The sequence below is a fragment of the Mesoplodon densirostris genome, chromosome 2 (assembly GCF_025265405.1).
Source record: "Mesoplodon densirostris isolate mMesDen1 chromosome 2, mMesDen1 primary haplotype, whole genome shotgun sequence".
Lineage (NCBI taxonomy): Eukaryota > Metazoa > Chordata > Mammalia > Artiodactyla > Ziphiidae > Mesoplodon > Mesoplodon densirostris.
The window spans coordinates 111,020,392-111,038,970 of NC_082662.1; positions in this window are offsets into that span (position 1 = coordinate 111,020,392).

The window sequence follows — 18,579 nt, forward strand, 5'->3', positions numbered from 1 at the left end:
GCGCTCCTATATCATGGTTTTAGGGCCCAGTCCTACGCAATGGCGTCAGCAACGCTTAAAAAAAAAAATTGTATCCTTAAATGGTGAAAAGGGCGGAATCTTCCGGAGGGTTGCGCACGACACCAACCGCCGGGTTAGGGCAGGGGCGGGGCCTGGGGCAGGGCGGGGCTTCCGGCTCTTCGGAGCCTCTCGCGGCCGGTTACGTAACAGCGGCTCAGGCGCTTGGGCTGGTGGGCTCGCTCTCTTGCCCCGCGCTCACCTGGGCTTGCTAATAATGGCTCTCTCTGGGCTTCCCTGATCCCTGATTTGCGAGACCCTGCTGTTGTTTTTGTGCCAGAGGTTTTTTTCCCACACCAAAGTCTTAACCATCTAGTCGCTCAGACTTTGAGGAAAGGGAATGAGTAAATTCTGCCACGGATGGGGAACAACAGTCTTAGATAATATGGATAAATAAGAGGGCACTGTTGGGGACCAGTAGTTATTTTGCACATCTTCAGCTCTTTGGAAATGGGGACGCTCCATGGACTGCCCTATAGAATCATTTTATGTAAGTTGACAAAACGAAATTTTTCTGCTCCACCTAAATTTTATTCCTGTCTCCCTGTTTGCTTTCTCCCATTCCCCATCTCTACCCTCTGGTGCTATTTACATACAAGCCTTGCTCTGTCAGCACCTCTTCTGAGACATTTGACTCTAGCGGTCAACCCCTTGAGGACAAGGATCCTGGTATATACCGTATGTATGAATTAACATTAATTGAAGCAACCTTTTTGTTAAAACACCTGTAAAGATAATAATAACTAAAATTCAAGAGCAATATATTTCAGGGACATAAGCAGGAAAGGTGAGCAAGGTTCCTATTCCCGAAAATATCAAGTTAGTAAGGAAATAGGGCATCCATACCACACAATTATGTATTTGGGCAAGACCTAGAACCATGGAGATTTATATGTGGCAGAGAGGATGGAGAGAAACATCTTGTGGCTGTAGTGAATAAGAAATGGTTTCTCTATTTAAGGAACTTCCAGTCTTGCACAGCAACTATCCATAATGTGAGATGGAATTTATGCTCTATAGGAGGCATCAACAACCTAATATTGGAGTTGAGAGGTTGGAAAATTCACTTTGGGCTAGGAGAGCTAGAGGAAGAAGACTTTATGGAAGAGGTAGCTTTTTCTGCTTTGCTTTCTAGAATGCGATTTTATCAAGGGGAGAGAGGTTGAGCAAATTTGCATGCAAAAGCATTTTCTTCTTCAGAGGCTGAAAAAAGAAATGCGTTGCAGGTTTCACCTTAATTATAGCCAGAAATCTCAAGTGCTCAGTAATCCTATTGCATTTCCTTAATCAACTCACTCTCCTGTGATCCAAGGTGACTATTGCACATCATCTCTTCTATCCTTAAGCCTGCATAATTCCCTCCTCCCTTCCTCACTCTCAGCTGTTAACTTACTTCACTGAGAAAATGGAAGCAATCAGAAGAGAAAAACTTCATGTCTCACCACCAAATCTACTAATTTACTCCTTCTGTTTCCATTCTTTCTGCTATTCCTGTGGTTAAAATGATTGAACCTTCTCTGCTATCTCAGATCAATCTCTTGTGCACTGGATCCCATCTTCTTTGCCTACTCAAGTACTTGCAGTTATCCCTTGCATCATCACTTTCTCTCTCCCTATGGAATCATTTCATTAATCAGCATACAAACTTGATATTCTCTCTCACATCTTTAGAAAGCCTTCCCTAGAGCCTAAATTCGTTTTTTTCTTTTTGGCCGCGCTGCGCGGAATGCAGGACCTTAGTTCCCCAACCAGGGATCCAACCTGTGCCCCCTGCAGTGGAAGCGCAGATTCTTAACCAGTGAACCTCCAGTGAACCTCCAGGAAAGTCCCTAGAACCTAAATTCTTTTTTTTTTTTTTTTTTTTTTTTTTTTTGCGGTACGCGGTCCTCTCACTGTTGTGGCCTCTCCCGTTGCGGAGCACAGGCTCCGGACGCGCAGGCTCAGCGGCCATGGCTCACGGGCCCAGCCGCTCCGTGGCATGTGGTATCTTCCCGGACCGGGGCACGAACCCGTGTCCCCTGCTTCGGCAGGCGGACTCTCAACCACTGTGCCACCAGGGAAGGCCTAGAACCTAAATTCTTGATGTTCCCGTTTGTAGCAAAGATCTTTAGCCTCCTTACTTTCTTTTCTCTCTTGAACCCACCCCCGTCAAGCTTTCATTCCCCCCACTCCACTGAAACCATTCTTGTCAGTGTCAGCAATGACCTCCACATGACCAAACTCCAGTGGTTAATTTGCAGTCCTCATTTTACTTGACCTCTCATTAGTATTTAACATGTATTTAATTGTTCCCTTCTTAAAACACTTTCTTCATGTGCCTTTTAGGGAAAAATACTCTCCTGGTTTTCCTTCTTCCATGTGGGCTACTCTTCAGTTTTATTCTTTTCCACTGGCTGTCCACTTGATGAGGACACTTATCGTGTTTCCCTTTGTAACCCTAGCTATGCCTGACCCATGGCAAACACTCCATTGTTGAATGGATAAATCTGAATGTTTACTAATATGGGATATACAAAAGCTAGAAAAGCGGGATGGGGTCATATTATTGAGGGCTTTGAAAGCCAGTTGAAGAGCTTAGAACTTTTCTAGGCAGTTGAGAATCTCTAAGAACTAGAGTACCATGATATATGCTCTAATTTAGGTTCATTACTCTAATTGTTGGTTTTAGAATGGATCGAGAGAGAAAGGATTGGAAGTAAATAAATTAGGAGGCTACTGCAATATGATAGGCAAGAATTAGGGACTTCCCTTGTGGCGCAGTGGATAAGACTCCACTCCCAATGCAGGGGGCCTGGGTTCATCCCTGGTCAGGGAACTAGATCCTACACGCATGCTGCAACTAAGAGTTAGCATGCCACAACTAAGAAGCCCACATGCTGCAACTAAGATCCGGCGCAACCAAATAAATAAATAAATATTTAAAAACAAAAGAATTAGTGGTGACCTGAACTCACGTGGTGGTAGTAGAAATGGAAAAAATAACATGACACTGTGGAGGCAGAGTCTACAGGGCTTGATGACTGAGAGGATGGAAGAACAGAGTGTGACATTATCATAAAACAGGCATCCATATTGTACACGATCAACAGGTAGACCACCTTCCAGACTACTATGGACTGCCCTAGAAAGCCACTACTCTCACTAGTGGGGGAAGGGATCTATGCAGCTTAGAGGCAAGGAGTCAGAATGTTTCCAGGATGTCTGGGAGGTCCTGTCCTCAGGGAATTTTACTTCACTTAGAGGGTCTTCTGATCCCTAACATTATTCAGAGTCACAGGACCCTCTGGATTTGTACACACTCCATATCAAGAATGGCTCTTGGGGCTTCCCTGGTGGCGCAGTGGTTGAGAGTCCGCCTGCCTATGCAGGGGACGCGGGTTCGTGCCCCGGTCCGGGAAGATCCCACATGCCGCGGAGCGGCTGGGCCCGTGAGCCATGGCCGCTGAGCCTGTGCGTCCGGAGCCTGTGCTCCGCAACAGGAGGGGCCACAGCAGTGAGAAGCCCGCGTATCACAAAAAAAAAAAAAAAAAAAAAATGGCTCTTGTTCTTAGGATAACTATATTGGCCACAGTCCTGAACCGGAAAAGAAAAGCATTGTTGACATCTTGATTATGTCATTCTTTCTTGTAGGCATGAATCCTTTGAAATGTCCCCAAATTGTGAGCACATTTCCTCCTTAAAATGTGCCTTTGTTTCAGAGAATTCATTTACATAATTTCTTTCAAAATAGACAAAGAAAAGGTCTTAACATAGGATCTAAGATGTACTCCAATAGCCTTTTTTTTTTAAATTTTTTTTGCCGCACCATGAGGTATGTGGGATTGATTATTTATTTATTTATTTGTGTATTTTTGGCTGCTTTGGGTCTTCGTTGCTGCACATGGGCTCTCTCTAATTGTGGCAAGTGGGGGGCTACCCTTTGTTGCGGTGCACGGGCTTCTCATTGCAGTGGCTTCTCTTGTTGTGGAGCACAGGCTTAGTTGCTCCGTGGCATGTGGGATCTTCTGGGACCAGGGATCCAACCTACGTCCCCTGCATTGGCAGATGGATTCTTAACCACTGTGCCACCAGGGAAGTCCCGGCATGTGGGATCTTAGTTCTCCGACCAAGGATCAAACCTGCCCCCTGCAGTGGAAGCACGGAGTATTAACCACTGGACAGCCAGGGAAGTCCACTCAAATAGTCTTGTTCTCCACTCTCTGGGGCCTGAAATTGGGCATACTTAATATCTCATGTTGCCTTCCCTCCTAATTAAAAATCTCTTGCTCTTGGGCTTCCCTGGTGGTGCAGTGGTTAAGAATCTGCCTGCCAATGGAGGGCACACGGGTTCAAGCCTTGGTCCCAGAAGATCCCACATGCCACGGAGCAACTAAGCCTGCGAGCCACAACTACTGAGCCTGTGTGCCACAACTAGTGAAGCCCACACGCTTAGAGCCTGTGCTCTGCAATAAGAGAAGCCGCTGCAATGAGAAGCCTGTGCACCGCAACGAAGAGTAGCCCCTGCTCACTGCAGCTAGAGAAAGCCCACGCCTGGCAACGAAGACCCAATGCAGCTAAAAATAAATAATACTAAATAAAATAAATATAAAAAAATCTTTTTAAAAATCTCTTGCTCTTATCCTTACCATCTCTCTTAATTACTCAACCCTTTTATTCTTCAGCCTAATAAAGCAGGGTTTTTGTTTTTGTTTTGTTTTGTTTTGAGGCCCTATATGTAACCCAAGTTTGGGGAGGCTTTCTACTCAACTGATAGAAATTTCCAGAACTACTGGAGCACCTTGTTCTCTTTCTCTAAACTGAGGCTAATCTTTTGCTTATAAACTATTTCTAAGGCTTCTTCATACCATACTCAATCACATTATCCTCTAATTTTTGAGGGTTGTAAAACTCCTGGGTTCTAATCAAATAAAATCACATTCACCAAGGTAATCTAGTAACCCTCAGGTGGACTTATTTGAAAATGCTCTAACATGATATTAAAAGATCATGTAGTCATCTTTTTGCCTTATTTCTAAAATGTACGTAATTTTCCCCAAACATTCCTCCCTGTGACCATAAATAATTTCTAAAGATTATTCTTGATCACACACTAAAAAGTTGATCGCATGTTTTTATGTCAAAATCATTAGTTGAACTTCTTGCTTAGTTGGACATTTCTTACATTTCTTACTGAATACCATACTCTTTCATACTGTGCCTTCAGTATCTTCCTACCTTGCCATCACAACACTGTAATCTATCATCTTTGCCTATAAGATTATAATTTCGGGCCCTAGTCTCCACAGGTAACACTAGCATAGAACTAGGGTTCAGTAGCCTTTCATAAGGTGTGACAGACATTGCTAGTTGCCTTATCCAATATTCATCCTTATTCCTTTCTGACAAACCCAGAGTTGGCATAGTGGTTCCATAATGATCGGGAACTCATATTCCTTCTGTTGTGTTGTTCTGCTATCCTCATACATACTTTTCTACCTCATGGTCCAAGACGGCTAGCTTTACCCATCTTATCTGCATTCCAACCAGTGGGAAATACAATAGAAAAGAGAAGGCAAAAGGTATCTAGCTTTCTTTATTGACACTTCCCTGAAGTTGCATACCTTTTTTTGTTAATATCCTGTTAGCTAGAAATTAGTTACATGGTCTCCTACCTGCAAGGGAGTCTTTATTCTAAGCATACAGTCTTTATTGTGAATGTCTGTGTGCCCAGCTAAAAATTGAGGGACTCTGTTACTATAGAAGAAAGGAAGCATAACCAGCAGTCTCTACCACTATGTGTAAAACTATATGGAGAATGTTATAAAATTCTATTGAAATACATTAAGCAAAACCCAATAGAGACACAAACCATATTCACATATAGGAAGACTCATAATTGTAAAAATGTCAGTTCTCCTTCAAAATGATGTATAGACTAAATGCAGTTCCAGATAAGGAAATTGATAAGTTGATCCTAAAACTTACATGTAAGACCAAAGGGCCAAGACTAGCCAAGAGGCTCTTGAAAGAAAGAAAGAAAAAAAAAGGAACAACAATGAGGGGACTAGCCATGAAAGGGGTAGTAAACTTGGTTTACTACTCAATTTTAACTTTTCTCCTCTTGGCCTGGGATATGTAACTCAGACTTCTCCTCTGTGAAGTCTGACAGTGGAGCCTGCAATTGTTCAATTCAATTTTCTGTGAAACATTGTAATAGCAAAAAACTGGAAACAATCTATATGTCCAACAACAGAATGGTTAGATAAACTGTGATACATTCATACTATGGGATCCTTACTATAGCAGCTACAAAGAGTGAGATAGCTTTACATGTGCGGATATGAAAAGGTATCTGAATCATGTTAAGTGAAAAAAGAAGATGTAGAATAACACAAACCATCTGATACCATTTATGTTTTAAAAATCCTGTACAACTACGTATTTCTACATGTAACTGTATATCCATGTAAATACATAGAAAAAAGTCTGGAAGGATACATAACTAGAGGACCAGGATTTGGGGTAATGATCAAGGAAGACTTTGCCTTTGTCTGTAGTTTTTTTGAATGAAGATTTTAATCTCTATTATTTACAAGTTTTATAAAGGAATTGTATTCATATATTATTTATAAAATCAAAATAAATCAAAACAACCCTATCTCATCCCCAAAATTACAGCTTTAGGTTTTAGTTAGTTTTAATGAGTCAATAGTGATAGGGTTAGTACTGAAGAAAATCTAAGGGGACTTAAGGCTCTCTCACAGTCCAAGTCTACAACCAGGAGGTGATGATTTATTTCTACTTGATTCAGGTCACATCTGGACCAGACTTAGAGAGGTACATTGACACAATTTGAGCTCATCTAGAAAATAGTCAGGGAGATGCCAGGAGTCCATACCATGTCAAGGAGCAATAACTGAAGGAAGGGAGAATGTTTAGACTAGTGAAATGAGATGTAGAGAGAAGTGGTCCTCAAATGAAGAGTGTTTTTTATTTTTTTTGCCAGGGGGTGGCTTTCTCTAGTTGCTTCTGCTTTCTAGTGGGGGCTACTCTTCGTTGCAGTGCATGGGCTTCTCACTGCGGTGGCTTCCCTTGTTGCAGAGCATGGACTCTAGGCACACGGGCCTCAGTAGTTGCAGCACATGGGCCCTAGAGTGCACGGCCTCCATAGTTGTGGAGCGCAGGCTCAGTAGTTGTGGCTCACGGGCTCTAGAGCGCAGGCTCAGTAGTTGTGGTGCATGGGCTTAGATGCTCCACAGCATGTGGGATCTTCCCGGACCAGGGCTCGAACCCGTGTCCACTGCATTGGCAGGCAGATTCTTAACCACTGTGCCACCAGGGAAGTTCCTGTTTTGTTTTTTATAATGAGGGTCGATTGATGTATTATTTTATTTTATTTTTTTAATTATTTATTTGGCTGTGCTGGGTCTTAGTTGCGGCATGTGGGATCTTCGTTGTGGCATGCGGGATCTAGTTCCCTGACCAAGGATGGAACCTCGACCGCCTGCATTGGGAGCGCAGAGCCTTAGCCACTGGACCACCAGAGAAGTCCCTCGAAGAGTTTTAATGAGGGTGAAGACAGTAGTAAATTCTAAGACACTGGAGTTATTCAAGAAAAAACGAAATGATCACTTGTCAGGGATGCTCTGGAAAAGATTAATTCAGGAGGAATTAGAACTAGATGATCTTCAAGGTTCCAACTAACTCTAAGAGTCTACTTTAAATTCCCTTGGTCTCAGCCAGATTTACCAAACCCCAAATCCCTAAAACTCCCTTCTTTTGAGTTGTTTTATGGTGGAGAGGATCTTAGCCTTTCAAAGGCTCTTTGGACTACAAACTGGAAGGAATAATCTCGTTCCATGAGTGCCAATTAAATGCCTCAGAGAGGGCTTCCCTGGTGGCGCAGTGGTTGGGAGTCCGTCTGCCAATGCAGGGGACACAGGTTCATGCCCCGGTCCGGGAAGATCCCACATGCCGCTGAGCAGCTGGGCCTGTGAGCTATGGCCGCTGAGCCTGCGCGTCCGGAGCCTGTGCTCTGCAACGGGAGAGGCCCGTGTACCGCAAAAAAAAAAAAAAAAAAAAATGCCTCAGAGAATATAAAGATGATAGTTGGAATGTTTAACAAGTACCAATTGAAGGGATGTAGTAAAATTAAAGTTTAATTTTGTCTCCTGACACTGAAAAATTTATTTCAGTAGGAGATGTTTCCCTCTGATCTGGATGAAAATTCCAGCATCCCCCCCTAACATTTCTTCACCTTTGGGTAACAGTCTTGTGATCACTTTAAGTAGCAGAACAGACTCTTCACCCCACAGCTAGGATCGGTATAGCCTGCAAGCTTGCCTTTGTGGAATAGTGGTAGTTGGCTTCTCCTCTACTTCCTGGATGCTGACACTGACACCTCCTAGAATGGGGCAGAAGGAAGAGGGAGGAATATTCTTGGTGGCTTCATGCTCTCCTCATGCTGATGTTGAAAGCTGACTGTCTCATGGGCATTTGTGTGGATCCATCAGAGGCTTCCCTGCTGGGCCTTTCAATGGCAATATCAGCTTCCCTTAAGTGAGATGATGCATTGTATTTCTATGGCCACCACTACCCCCTCATCTTTCTGTTTTCCAGAGGTCCATTCTACATGGAATCTTTCGTAAAGAGTCCCACTATGTGTCCAGAAAGTTCTCTTGAGCAGGATTTACCCTGGCTTCATACTTGGTTCCCAGGATTCATGTATATTTGACCCTTTGTCAGAAGGAAGTGCAGTTGCTTCCAAGATGTAGCTGTCCCATAAGGCCCCTCCTTCTAGGCTTGAGAAGAGGGAAGTACTCCCCACACCCTCTCCTCCAGATTGGATGTGGATCACAACACAGTAGTAGCTCTCTCCAAAGAAATCTCATTTGTAAACCCTATCCCCACTTTTTATACTCTTGAAATGAGGATTCAAGACTTGTGGAACTGGTCCTTTTTAATTTCCTTTAAATCTTTGCATTTCTGTCTGGTGTCTCCCTTTGGAATTTCATACCTATTATATCTTGGTACCCCAGCTGAAACATCCAGTTAATCTTAAGTGTAAAACATAATCTCCTTTATCAACCTGCTTTACATCCTTCCCCATTCCCTACCTTCGAGTCTATGTGATTTAGTCATACTTCACAGGCCAAGTCACAGGGTAGTCATCAAGTTGGTCAGACATGGTTTGGTTACACCTCCCTTTAGTGATAAAGAAGCCAAGCTAATGTCTAGGGCCCACTACAATGATCCCACTGCCCATGAGAGGGAAAGCTCAGGACTCCCTCTTGGCTCCAAACCTAATTCTCCATGAGGGTGTACCTAGGACATTGTTGTTTGGGGGGGGGGCAGCCATGGACCCTGGAGTCTGTCAATTACCAAATGACCTTAGATAAATTACCTTTTCTGAGCTTCATTAAACGTCTGTAAAATAGTCTTACCTTCTAATTCAAAATTTAATTTTAATCACATAATTAATGCATAAATACTCTCCTTATAAAAAAAGCAAAACATGAAGATGAGACTAACTTTCCTTTGGTTACCACCTTCAATCCCATTCCCCTAACTCCCTTCCAGATGTAACCACAATTCTTAGTTTAGAAATTATCTTTCCTTTTTCAATCAAATCTGTTTTAACCTGTAAAAATAGGATAGTAATATCTATTCTGTGAAATAGGACAGAGGTGAAAATGCAGGTGCATAATGTTTTCTTCTATTTTCTCAGTGTGTTGGGAGGAACTGAGACCTCCTGCAGGAACATAGGTGTACACTAAATTCAAGCTGAAGAAGAGAAATCTTACCTATTTTCAGGGTTGGAAATACCTGCCCTTTATCTGATATTAGAAAGTTCCAGGTTTTTTTGTTTATTTTTTTTTCGAAAAAAATTCAGTAGACATCATGCACAGAATCTACAGTGGGAATAAGCCCCAGCCTGTTACACCAACACAGGCAGCCTGCTCTTGGATAGGGGTCTGCTGGAGAAGGGTAGCCAGAGCCGAAGGCCCAGAGAGCACTCTGCCTCCATTATACTCTTCCATTTCAGCCAGGCAATGATTTTATGTATTGTGTCTTTTCTTTCATTTCAAACTACTGAAAGGAAGAGATCATATACCCAGATTTTCCTTCCCCAAACAGCTTTCCAGCTGAGTACAACAAAGGCAAAAAACAAAGCAATCTTCCCACACAATTCTGCTCTTCCATCATTCTACAGGACAAGGGACCCTCCCACAATAGCTTTTTTCTACTATCAGAGAGGACACACAAGCCAAGATTTCCAAAGGCACCTGTGGTTGGTTCCCAGGTGCCCCCGAGCAGGCTTTTATTTTAGCATAAGAACAAATTCCATTTAGTGAGCACGTACTTTGCCAGCCATGATACAAGTTTCTTTACATATATCCAATTTAATTCTAACAAAAGCCATATAAGGTTTGTATTATAATTATCCTCATATTACAGATTAAGGGACTGAAGTTCAAAAAGGTTAAGTAATTCTGTTTTTAAACTGTGACTTCCTGAGGCAAGGGAGATGTTTAAGAACAATACTCGTCCGTGGGAAGTGTCATCTGGGAGCAGGAATGAGAAGCATGAAAATATGGGGAGAAAAGGAGAGGTAGGACAATAGCAAATTAAAAGAAAGAAAAAATGCGTGTCCCAGTAAGAACTGCCATTCATCCCCAGTGCTCAGCCTGGGCCACACCCTAGGGTGTGTGTTTGTGTGTGTGTGTGTAAATCTTCATAGCAACCAGCTGGTTTATGTCTCTCTATGACAACATAGTCTTGCAGTGTCTAAATATGGGCACTGGTGAGGATGAGTGTGGGCTGGGGAGGGGAAGTAGGACCGCTGAGTCAAGGGGAAATTGTGCAGAAAGGGCAGATTCCTTTGGTATGCCCTCATCTCTCCCTCCCAACCCACCCTCAAGATAGGAAAGGGGCTTAAAGCCCTGCTCTCTCCTTGATTCACAGCAGTTACATGTAAGAGCTAAGCCTTGCTTACATGTTGTCTTATTTTAACCAATTATGTAAATTCCTATCCAGTGAGGGAGATCCCCTTGGTGCAAGAGGGGAAGGGTAGAAACTTTTGTTTCCCATTTTCACCCCAGGTGCCACTTTCAGGGCCACTGAGGGTAGAGAGAGGTCGGAGGATCCCATCTGATGAAGGCATGGTGGCCCCAGAGGGAAAGGTGAGGGAGAGAAACCAGGCACAAGGGTGTAGGAATAAGAATAGGCACTGCTGAGAGGATTAACTAGCCCCAGGCTTGAGCTACAAGAACCTCTTCCTTAGTCAGCACAGTGGTTCCCAACCATGGGATCCCAGGGAACATGTGGCAATGTCTGGGGACTTTTTTGATTGTCCTGACTGAGCATCTAGTGGGTAGAGCACAGAGATGCTGTTAACATCCAAAAATACACAGGACAGTTCCCATAACAAAATATCTAGTTCAAAATGTCAATAGTCCCAAGGTTGAAAGTTAGAATATTCTGGTCCTACATGAATCCTCTCCTCCGTCCATTGCAGGAGCACCAGTGATAGATCAAATTACTTGAAGAGAATACCATGGGATGCCAGCTTATTACCCTGGGCCCTGAGTTCCTCTCAAACTTCCAACTCAAGTATTTTGTTTACTCCTAACAAAAACAAATTTAAGCTGGAGTCCCAAATTTGCTGTAAAGTCAGCTTCTAGCGAAGAGGGCCTTGGGTATCAGAAAAGCTGCCTGACGGAGGCTGTGCAACTGGACAAAAGGCACGATCTCTTGGCCAGTGTTTCACTGAACTCAATGATCTCAAATGTTCCTTTAGTTCTAAACTCTGTACTTTTGGATAATTCTTGCATGTAGCTGTACACAATTTGGGTCAATGGACAAGGAAATGACTCAGAAATGTAATGGAGGGAAGTCTGAGGGTGTTTCAGACTTTCCTAATCATAAAAGGTGCTTCCGACATGGACTTTACCAGTTTTTTTTTTTGTTTTTTTTTCGGCTGCGTTGGGTCTTAGTTGTTGCACACGGGCTTTCTCTAGTTGCTGGGAGCGGGGGCTACTCTTCGTTGCAGTGCACGGGCCTCTCATTGCAGTGGCTTCTCTTGTTGCAGAGCATGGGCTCTAGGCACGCAGGCTTCAGTAGTTGCAGCATGCGGGCTCAGTAGTTGTGGCTTGCGGGCTCTAGAGCGCATGCTTAGTAGTTGTGGTGCACGGGCTTAGTTGCTCTGCGGCATGTGGGATCTTCCCGGACGAGGGCTCAAACCCGTGTCCTCTGCATTGGCAGGCGGATTCTTAACCACTGCACCACTGGGGAAGTCCCAGACATGGACTTTAATGTCAAACCAGGACTCATGATCACTGAATGATTCCAGGTCTTTCCTTTGTATATTTGAGTAGGTGGTATCTACGTGGGGTGATTAATGGTGCTGGTGAAAGACAGTTCAAGGAATCCACCTGATTCAGACTGGGTAAGAAGATAGATTAAGTTGTCTCTACCCGCCCCCCACCCCCCCAAAAAAATTTCCCCCATAGGTCTGCCTATGTTCGAATTTCTACCATGAGAGTTTTATATGCAGTTAAAAATATAAATATTTTAGCGTAAGTATCAGTTCGATGTTACTAATTGGGTTTGGAACTGTAAGGTAGGTAGGTAGCTGGCACTTGATCAAGAATGATGCTTCTTGATGGGTATGTAGCTCTAGCAGTTAATATGAATAACTTGAAAAAAGTTCTTATACTGTGTAAATTCTATTCAGTTCAATCTTTTCAATCTAAATATAATAATAAAGATTTAATAACTAAGAGTTCATATTTTGCATTAATCTCTAAGATCTACCCATGATAAATATATGTCAGAAGAAGGTTCAAAAAAAGTCCATCTAAAAACACTAAGTGCCTCTGTCACTAAACTTCCGTTTATACCAAAACTTTTCTTTTACCTGAAGAGGCCACTTTACCACAATGTGGTTATCAGTATTTAGTGCTCTCTTCCTGTCATATGTTAACGTTTTACAGAAAAGCTATCCTTGGTTGACCTTCTGAGCACTCGGCCTTTACCTGTTCTTTCTTAGTCATGTGGCTCATCTAGAAGTTTTCCAAAAGAGAGACCCAGCTTTGTGTGGGGAGTACCCTTCCAACATTGTTCTCTCACTTACAAGTCTCATTTCCCTGCTTATCCACTACTGCTGCCATTCAGAGACTGTTGAAAGAGGTCAAACTCTTTTTATTGTTTTCTGAATACTTATAGATTAATCTGAACATAAGTTAGTGAACAATTTATTCCTTCAACAAATACTTATTGAACACATATGTGCCAAACACTTGATGCTGGGGATATAGCAATGAACAAGACAAAGCCCTGGTAGGAGTTCAATAAATACTTGATAAAGGTGTGAATGAAGGACCCTCCTCCAGTTGTTCGCTTTAGTCTAGCTTACTTGTTCCTCTTTGTAATCATTGTTCAAGCTACTGTTCCATTCTCTTTCTCCTAGAATGTCTTCTCAGAGATGGAATGCTTAATCTTCCCCTCAGAACCCTGAGAGGGAGGCCTGAGGAGACTGGATTCCATAGCCCTATGGGGCCTTCAGTCAAGACTGGTACCAAACAACTTTTGAACCAAAGTTGGGAGGGAACCTTAGGCTAATTCACTGCACAAGTGGTTCCCATCTCTATAATCTTTGGACCCTGCCCCAAATACAGATCTCTCCTACTTATACTTTCATTCCTGGTCCCCTCATTTCTCTGATGCCTCACACAGAAACTCCTCTTTAGAGAATTTCCCTCAACCCACTCATTCAAATTACACTGAGGTTATCCCCAAACACAACTTTATTTGCAGACCTAGAGGGTTTTCCCCTCCTATATCAGAAAGTGGGGGAACAGAGATACTCCTGGTTCCCTAGTGTCATTTTCAGGCCCTTATTTTTCCAAGATTATTGCACGCTACCCCTCCTGCTTTGGAGTTCATCCCATCAAGCTAAACTCTCCTTCATATTCTCTGCTATTCTTGGTCACTCCCACACCAGGACTGGCAGCTGGCTTCATCTTCTCCTCCCCAGGCTTGCATAATTCTGGATTCATTTAAACACCTTGATTTACTGACCCAACACTCTAAGCCCATAATTCTTTTGTTGTTGCTGTTGTCATTTACTAAGCTAGACACTTCCATTTTCCTTTTATAAAAATAGTTAGGTCTAATAAGAGATAACAGTACAAAATCTCAGACACATGAGCCACCTACCCTGGCAGTTGGATATGGAAACTCCCTTAGTTCTTTAACTCTCCAATGATCTTTACCTTTACTCCACTTAGAAAACACCCATTCCTATTGCCCTTGTCATTATATGGAAGAGTTCCAACTCTGAAATCTTAAACTCCAACATCATTCTGACACCATGTCCTGCCTGTGCTTCCAGTTTTACCACTTTCACTTCTAAATCATCTGCTCTTTGACCTTATCAAGACTTCTCTTGACCAGAGTTTAACGTTCCTTGCCAGTCTGAATTGGGTGGCTTCCATCTTTCACCAGCACCTTCAATCCCCTTGTTCCTTTGTTAATCCTCTTCATCTGTCTACAAATCATGATCCAGGATCTATACAATAATATGTCTTCTCTGCTCTTGTACCCAGGCAGTTGGGTGTTGCTAGAGAAGACAGCAGAAATATATGGATTGATACCATTCCAATGGATGATGCATTCCAAGGATCACATATTCATGGTTTCTGTTATACCCTCAACATTGTTTCCTCTTTAGTTTTTTCTTTTTTTAATTAATGTATTTTATTTTTGGCTGTGTTGTATCTTCGTTGCTGCACGCGGGCTTTTCTCTGGATGCGGCGAGTGGGGTCTATTCTTCGTTGTGGTGAGCGGGCTTCTCGTAATACTAAATACTTAGTATTTTTTATCATCGCTCTTTCATCCTCCTCCCTTTCATCCTCTCCAACACTATGGCCACTCTTCTTAAGGCCCCTAACTCCCACTTCCCTCTCAAGTATCAACCTCACATCCTATTCCACAAAGAACAAGGAAGCTGTCAGACAAGGACTCCCATCAATTACCTACCCCTATTCACAAACAGCTGTGAGTTTACTCTTTGTTACATCTTCACCTTGAGTCTCATGCAGGATGAGGTATATATCCTCCTGCTTTAGACCAATTCCTTACTCAGCTGACTTGCTAACTCAGCACCTCACCTTGTACAGTGGCTGGCACATAGTAAGTGCTCAATAAATGTTTGCTGAACTATTGTTTAATTAACCACATCCACCTGAGCTCTTTCTTGCTCCCCAACTCCCCGTTTCTTTTTGGAACCCTGCTTTTTGGTTATCATCATTCTCTATTCAGCTTCTACTTTTACTTGTTCCTTTCACTTGGTAAATATACATGCCTATCATTCCCATCCTAAAACAACAACAGCAAGCAACAAAACCATCGCACACCACTCAGTTTTACATGCAAGATTCTACCTCTACCAATCCATTGAAACTGGTTTCAAAAAGGTTACTAACTGGCAAATCAAACGGACACCCTTTAGTTGATTTTTTTTTTTTTTTTTTTTGGCTGCGTTGGGTCTTCGTTGCTGCGCGCAGGCTTCTCATTGCAGTGGATTCTCTTGTTGCAGAGCATGGGCTCTAGGCGTGCAGGCTTCAGTAGTTGCGGCACACGGGCTCAGTAGTTGTGGCGCATGGGCTTAGTTGCTCCGTGGCATGTGGGATCCTCCCGGACCAGGGCTCGAACCCGTGTCCCCTGCATTGGCAGGCGGATTCTTAACCACTGCACCACCAGGGAAGCCCCTTTTAGTCCATTTAAAAAAAAACATTTTGTGATTTTATTCTTGCTTTTAGAATTAAAATTACCTCTAGTGATCAAATACATGCTCACTGCCAAAATCCTGAAAAGTACAGAAAGTGGACACACACACCTACACACCTTAAACCATAATCCTGGCGAACAGTTATTCACGATTTTGGCACACTGCTTTCCTGAAATTTGGGGGCACTTTTTATTACATAGGTGAGATAGTCTCGTTTTTAAACTTAACTTCTAATAGCATTTTACACTATTGACTGATTGAGTTTCTCCATTAAACTCTGTCCTTGGGCACGACATCTTCCTGATTCTCCTATTTTGTTGGGCCCTTTTCTCTATTCCCTTCAGAAGTTAGCCTTCATCAGGATCAGTTCTTCAGTCTGTCTGCTCTCTATATTTTCATGGCCATGGCTTTACTAGTACATCTTAAAAGTCTACAGAATCTGTATCTCCTATTCTGACTTTTTCTCCAACCTCTAGACTCATAAATCCAGTAACTTTCTAGTCATCTACTCTCGGATGTTCTATAGACACCTCAAATCAACTCTTCTGCAAAACTGAACTCATTGTCTTCCTTGCTAAACTTGCTCTTACAGCTGTATTCTCTCTCTGGATTATGGCATCATCATTTACCCAGCAACTCAGGCCAGAAACCTCGGAATTTTTTATTGGAGTCATCTCTTCCCGAGTCCCACCCCCATGAAGTTCTGTTGATTGTACTTCTCATATATCTCTTGAATCTGTTCACTCTTCTTCATCCTCACCATCATTACCTTCTTTATTTCCCAGTCATATCTAACCTACAGTACTGTAGCAACATACAGTCTGTCTCACTCATAACTAACCCATGGTAACAGTTTACTAAGTGTAGTACAGAATTCTCCACTTAGATGTTTCTTTGTTACTTTAAACTTATTATGTCTCAAATTGAATTCATCATCTTCCTCTTCACAATAGCCTTAACCCTTCCCAACTTTTCCATCCCATTAATAGCATCTCTAATACATCCATTTTACCCTCTCCAATCTCTTCCTGACATTGCAATCAGAAAGATTCTAAGGGGCCAATCTGATCATGTCATTTCCTTGCTCAAAATCTTTATTCAGCAGCTTCACATTGCCTCCAGAATAAAGTCTAAAGGGCCCTTTGTGATCTAACCCTTGCTTCCCTCCACCGACATCTGGCCTCATTCCTTGCATGCTATGCTACAGCTACTCTCAATTATTTTAAGTTTCCAGAATGTAATACCTCTGCATCTTTTCATACTGTTTCTTCCACCTGGAAGACCTTTCCCAATCTAATCCCTTTACCTAAGTCCTACTACTCCATCATATTTCAGCTTAGAAGCTACTTTCTGTGAAGGGATTTTCCTGACTGTTCTTCTCCCACCTGCCCAAATTAGGTGTGTATTCTGTGCTTCCAGAGCATTTTGTGCTTATCCCTATCTTAGCACTGAATCCTTGTATTCTAATAATTGTCAGTCTACCTATCTTTATTATATCCCCCAGTAGTCTGTAAGCTCCCTGGGGGCAGGAACCATATCTTAGGCACTGTTGTAGTCCCTGAAGGGCTTTTCATGCTTTATCTTGCTTAATCATCACAACAGTCATTTGTGGTGGGTACTACATCATTCCTATTTTACAAAATAAGTAAACTGAAGCAAAGAGAGTTTAAGAAACTTGTCCCAAGTTATCAAAACCAGGAAACCTGACACTAGAACCAGTCCATCACTAAATCTATTACCTTTAAATCCCTTCTCCACACAATTTGGCAGTGACCTATCTAAAACACAGAACTGACAAGATTTCTTCTTTGTAATCCCCTCAGTGTTTCCTATGCCTGCCTGCAAGCCATATCCTTGTCTACCTTCCTGGCCTGGTCTCCAGTGACTCCCCAGGACCCACTTGATACTGCTACTGCAGAATCACCACAGATTCCACAGTTTCATCCTTCTCTAAGTGTTGGTCCCTGTACAAAAATGCCCTTTCTCACCTTACCTTTCTGGAGAAATCCTGTTCCTCCTTCAGAATTTGCTCCATGATACCTTTCCTGATCACTTTTTCTTTAAAAAGATTAATTTATTTATTTATTTTTGGCTGTGTTGGGTCTTCGTTGTGGTGCACAGGCTCTTCGTTGTGGTGCGAGGGCTTCTCTCTGGTTGTGGCGTGCGAGCTCAGTGGTTGTGGCACACAGGCTTAGTTGCTCCACGGCATGTGGGATCTTAGTTCCCTGACCAGGGATCGAATCCATGTCCCCTGCATTGTAAGGCGGATTCTTTACCACTGGACCACCAGGGAAGTCCCCAGATCACTCTTTTTTGGTTTGTTTTTATGGCTGCACTATGCAGCTTGTGAGATCTTAGTTCCCCAACCAGGGATTGAACCGGCCCGGCAGTGGAAGTGCTTCCTGATCACTCTTTTCCCCATCCCATTGCAGGCAGTGGAATCCTGCCTCCACTCTTGGAAGCTTTGTGACTTGGCCAAGTTACTGATTTAGTTTTCTCATTTGTATAATGGCAAGACTAAGACTACCTACTTTGTAGAATTTTTGTGAGGACTAAATGAGATGATGTCAATTGAGTACTTAGCAATGAGCTAGGTGCAATTACTATTAAATACCTGTTCCTATTCCTCTATGTAGCTGGGCTTCTACTGCTGCAAGTTTAACACTGCATATGATTTCCTCATGTGTAGTTTCCCCACCAGAGTGGAATCTCCTTGAAAGAAGCACCCACATATCATTTATATTTTAGCA